This window comes from Neolamprologus brichardi, chromosome 16 (genome assembly GCF_056152115.1).
Source record: "Neolamprologus brichardi isolate AB-2024 chromosome 16, ASM5615211v1, whole genome shotgun sequence".
NCBI classification, from domain to species: Eukaryota; Metazoa; Chordata; class Actinopteri; order Cichliformes; family Cichlidae; genus Neolamprologus; species Neolamprologus brichardi.
Genome location: NC_142119.1, coordinates 31,447,245 through 31,453,244, shown reverse-complemented (window position 1 = coordinate 31,453,244; position 6,000 = coordinate 31,447,245).

Here is a 6,000-nt window from a genome sequence, read left to right as displayed (position 1 = left end):
AGAGGGAGAACAGGTCTCCTGGAGTCCAGTCCCCACATTGGAGCAGAGTCATTGGTGAGACATCTAGTAGCTGGAACTAAAGTCTGCATTTGCTTGATGCCTTTTTAAAGAATTTTGTCTTTGTGGAAGAAGGAAGAAAAACATCTGACAATAAATCTGTGCTGCTAAAATAAATGCATGCCTTAATTAAAACTAAATTTTCTTATATGTGCCGATTTAGCACAAAACTCAACACTAATCCTACTTCTCACCTTGAGAAAGCTATTGGCTAAGTTTAAGGTTTAAGGTCATATTTAAAGAGAAACCAACCTCTCCCCCCAGGTGTCCTTTGGCACATCTGTTTAGTTAGTTAGCCATCTTTCAGTGACAACCTTTTTCTACTTTTTCTACTTTTCTATTCATCCAAAAAAGGCCTTGTATTGGTATGCTTGTGTTGAGGACCATAGGCAGAGCCCGATGAAGCTCTCTCCAGTAATGTTGCCCTCATGCCCAGATCCCTCTTGAAAAGCAGGGTTTGTTTTTTTATTTCAGTGAGACTTTTAGCTGGAGAAATAAAGGATCCATTATATATTATTTATTCTGAAAGTGTTCACATACCCAGAGAGTAAGATGGCAGATTGAGAGCTACGCTCCTCCAGCATAAAGGTTTACCATTATCATGGCATGCTTTCATATGAGGGGTAATAGAGAACTGAGCAATGTTTTCCCACAAAAACGTTGTCCATGCTTGAGATTTTGTGCTTCTCCACTGAACTGGATAACTGGTATCTGCCATCTCTCCCATCTTTTCTTTATTTGTTGTGTAGTGTTTAGACTATGGATGCCGCTCCTCTTTACCATTCGTCTCGGATGGGTCTTTGAAAAGTTCCTTAACGATGTATTATTGTAGGGTCTTTACCTTTTAAAATACAGTAACGCACCTTGAGGTGACTGTTGTTGGGATTGTATGATGTAATTAAAACAAAATTAAATTTCATTGGTTCACTGACTTCTCTCCTTTTCCCTGTAGTAACTTTACATTTTGATACTTTTTTTTTTGTCTTATTTCCTGTATGATATTTAACCATTAATCGCTGTTAGAGGAAAACCCCTGCAAATGTTGGCAAAATAGACAAAAAAACAATCAGCTGACATTTCTGAAATCTCTCTTTTATGTAGGATTAATATTATCAGTCATTCTTTCTCAGAGATGACTCCTGATTGGTCGCCGTTGTTTCCTGGGACAACAAGCGGCAAAACCATTTGACACATGACAAGCAGCTTGAACTAACTTGTTTTCTGATGGGAGGGGGGACTCAACTGGGTTCACGGCAGTGTGGCTGTTGTTCCAGCACAGAAGGATTACAATTAACCAGCCACTCCTGTTGGGCTTAATGACCGAGCACGGCAAAAGCCAGCAGCAGGGACACTTCCTGAACAGCGCCGGGTTAGCCCTAATTGGGTCTGGCACAGCAATCCTCACTGCTTATCTCATAGCCAGCTGAGAAAAATCAGCAGTGAAGTGTGAATCAAAACATGTTGATTGCAGGAAATTCAGCAACATACCTGATGAAAAGGCTTCTTTTTATGGCATCATGAATAGTCACACTTCCTCAGTTTTGTTTTTTCAGACTGCCGCATTCCAATTGTGTGTTTATGTATAATTATTATTTACATGAAGTAAAATGGAGAATTTATTTTAGATATGTCCTGTAGAGGGCTTTAGAAACAAATAAAGCCATAAATAACATATGACAGGGACTCCCGGAGTCATTTTTTTAATATAATAGTGACCCTGTCAACACATGTCCAAGCTCAGAGTCAAATGGGGCTGGGGGGCTTTGGATGGGAGGTCCAGGGGATTTGGGTAAACCATCTGTTGACCAAAGCTTTTGGGAAAGAGCACTAATATGGATTTAGGATATTATTCTCTCTGCAGGTGGGATGGTTAAAAACCCCTGTGGATTTCTCTGTGAGGAGGGGGGGGAGCCTTAAGAATAAAAAAAAAAAGATTTCAAAAGAAGGACGAGGCAGCATAAGACCAGACAAAGGCACTGCATTACTGAGGTTTTCCTTAAACCCTACAACATGCTGGAAGCAGAGTCAAGTAAGAGCAAGATCAAATGGGATGGAACAAAAAAATGGGAGAACAATAAAATACTTCACTGCAAATATTTGCTTATTTTTGAGGTGCAGTTTCTTTCCTACTTTCAAATCCTGGCCAGAATAGCAGCAGCAACATTTGGAGCATCTGGGTGGATACCCATATAAGCCAAGACCTTGGACTTTGGTAAACCCAGAGACCCTATTGGGTCAGGATCTCTTTGGTTCATTTGCCGCCTGGGGTTATTCCAAACGCATCCGTCTTTACTGGGCTTAACTGTGATTTGCCCCCTTTTGCTTACTTGTTTGTTTATCAGGATTGAACTCCAGAGCTTTAAGCTGCCAGGTGCTTTCACTCTATCTCCGGCAGGAAAGATGCACAGCTGCTCGCATCTGCATCGAGATAGCAGCAACAGGACTGTACTTCCTGTGGCCACAAATAGGCCGGATGGCTGTTACAAGTTTAAATATAATCATAATCTCCTTAAACTCCCAGACTCCCAGTAAACTGGCTTCCATGTGACTCTAAATATTACTTCTGTCTGCAACCTGCAGCTTCTAGCCTATGTCAAAACAAATCATTAATGATATTTGCTACAAATGCTTAACTGAAGACTTAACAAACTCTAAGCCTTGAGGGAAAAAAAGGATTTTCGAGTCACGTAACGCCCAGTAACAAAACATGACTCATAGAGCAAGGTTGAATTCAAGATGAAAACGTGAAATATCTTCAAGATTGTGCCATATGGTCCGGTTTTTTCCTGACTCTAATATTAGACACTGAGCTGAACAAGATTGCCAAGCTATAGCATGTATCATCATGCTATAGCTCAACATTAAAGCAAAAACACTTCTAAGAATTCAAATCACCAAAGAAAAAAAAGGTGGTGATAATGTGAAGCTCTTTCCCAGCTCTCAGTCAGTAAATTACAGCTTCACTCTAATCCGGCTCTGATCCCATCTCTCCCTCCCTGGCATCCTCCCTCCCACCCCTCCATTCCCCAATCTGAGATACTGAGTGAATTGATTCCAGGAAAATGTCTATTTCAGGAACAGATTGTGGCATTGTTGTTGACACAGTGTGTTAATGTAGAAGTAGACATAGCTAACACACTGGGGTACTTTAATGATTAATGAGACAGAAACACATCTGTCATGTTGGCTTTCCTCTTCTGACCTTATCATATTTAAGGCATTTAAAAGCAGATCTTTAAAACATTGGTCATCAGAAAAACTCAGGAAAGCTTGGTTGGATTAGAGATTAACTTTGTACAGAAATTTATCAAGTAATTGATGGAGTCCTGTGGAAATTAAAAGCAGATTAATTTACTGTTTTGCATTTTGTAGCCTTAACTTGACCATTACTACTGTCTTGCCTTAGCACACCACACTCTGCTATATATTATCACTTCTGGCCCCATAAGCAAAGCTAGCCGGGTAATGCTAGCTAGCTTAGTTTTCAAGCTACATCAGTAGACTGCATGGGTGTTTCACAAAGGCACAAATATCTGATCAAATCAATCAAAATCAAATTTGTGCTTAGTAACATCCAAATAAAATCCTAGTATTTCACTCACCAAAACTGGAGCTCAGACTTCTTGACTGGTTTATGAGTACAATTAACTCCATAGCTAGTCCAGAGGTCCAGTTCAGGAACTCTAGCTGAAGTGAAGCTGACAGGTAGCAGCTACAAATATAATCATCTACCTGACAGTCAAAGAGGCCACACCCCCAAAAATATTAATCTTAGACTTTAATAAAATATTTCCCCAAAATACATTTACAAGAAAATTACTCTGTATAGAAAATTAAGTGCAGAGACCAAAACATATTTATAATTTAATGCTCAGATTAGACATTTTAAATATGGAGGTCTATGGATTAACATCCAGTGGTTATTTGAGTGTGTCAGCATTGGGCAAACTGAAATTTTGACCTTAAAAAGTACATTCATCATGATTTCCAATTTCCAAATAGACAGTCTAAAAGCTAATATTTTACTCAAATCTGTCAATCACCTCACACTGGTACCAGAGTAATATGTACATCAAATGTCAGTCAGTCCAGAAGATTTTGGGGTATTTTACAGGATAAATACAAACAATAATACAAGATTACCAAAGTATTTAAAGGTTTCATGTCAATCCATTTAACTGCTGTAATTATTATAGTTTAGATCACAGTGGTGGACATGTCTTAAAAACACATCCTTGAAGTGACATCTCTCATGTAGGTAAAAATACTAAAATTCTAAAGTCAAAACAGCGAACATTAGAGGGGTCTGTCAAAAATGGAGAAAGAAAGCTCTTAGATGGATTAATAGCTCCATCATTAAGCCATTAAACACCCATCTCGGTCAAGTTATTTGTGGGGGGCATGGAATTAATTCATGGTCAATAAAGATGACTTAAAGCCTGATTAGTGGACTTTACCCCTGCTAGATACAGGATCTGACTGGGGTGAACCCATAAGGATATGTGAATCCAGCCACTTAGGGGTCTCTGCGGTTTAGGGTTGATTAGTTTTGCGGATGTCCTTCCTGATGCTTTGGGGATATCCTGCTGCTTTCTGGTAAACATTTCTGGTTATACAGTGGAAGAAAAAAAACGTTTCCCAGCAAGCAGTTTGATCAAAACTGTATATGATCTTATAACCCAGATTTCAAAAGATTTTGCAGCTCAACATAAGACATAAAACTCTCTAAAAATGATTTGATTGACAATATTTTGAACTGCACAGTAGGCTCATTTGGCTCTCTGGAAAGTGGCCAGACAGAATATTTTGAAAGCTCCATGTTACCCATTAGAAAAGGAAGAGCACGTCAAAGTAGAATGTGAGCTTGATTAACCACGAGTGATGTGCTGATCAGGGACACATGAGACACTGTGTCAAGGAAACAAGACAAGGAAATACAATCTCTTAAACTGTAATTCAGAATAATAGGCTAACTTCCTCTTGGAATGGTTCTGTTTGATTGTTTAATTGTTTGCAGACATGCGAGTGAGCTAAGTGGAATCTGGCAAGATTTTTCTCTCAGGGATTAATAGAAAGCATGTTTGGAGGAAGCCCAGGAAGGTCTTACAATCTAAAACCAGTCATTACAGCAGAAAAACAATTAAACATTACATTTTTCCAACTTAGATCAAAAATACCTATCAATTCTTCAGATGAGTATATATGCATTGTGTATATGTGCAATTGTTACATTTTTTTTATATTTTAATGTCAGTGTAAGTTCTCAATCCCCTTGTTTAAAGCCATTTTAATCTCTACCTACCAACCTTCATTTAAAATAGCCTTTCAGTAACAACATTAACATCAGAGGTATGCTTGCTTTTAATTCTGTGTTTGAGATAGCTGCCTCTCTTATCCTGTATCCTTTTAAAGTGTTAGCTGCCCATTGATCCATTTTCTTACACTTGTCCAATTCATGGTTGCCTACGGCCTGGTGCCTATCCCACCTGCTAAAGGGTGAGATAAATCATGGACCGATCCCCACTCTATCTGAGGATTAGCACATAGAGACAGACCACCTTTTACACTCAACACATGCAAATCCAGGCAATGCTAACCTCCACAACACTACTGTTCCCAGAGTCAATCTGTGACTTTATAAATGAATGCAATGTGATGGAGTCCATAGGCACATTACCAGACAGGATAGCAAAAAGTTTGCCAAGTTATAAATATAGTTCTAAAAAAAATATCTGGCAAGAGCTCAGTACCATTTTAGGAATTGACACAAAAACCTCCAAAAATACATGGAAGCAAATCCTAAAAGATTAGGTCCAGGCACAACACTACAGGATGGAAAAAGGAGTGGGAATAGTGTCTGAATTATGTGCAGTGTTCAGTCATCAGACTCCTGTGGTAGCTGGTGATTCAGAACTATGAATTAAAATTGAGCACATAAGGGTC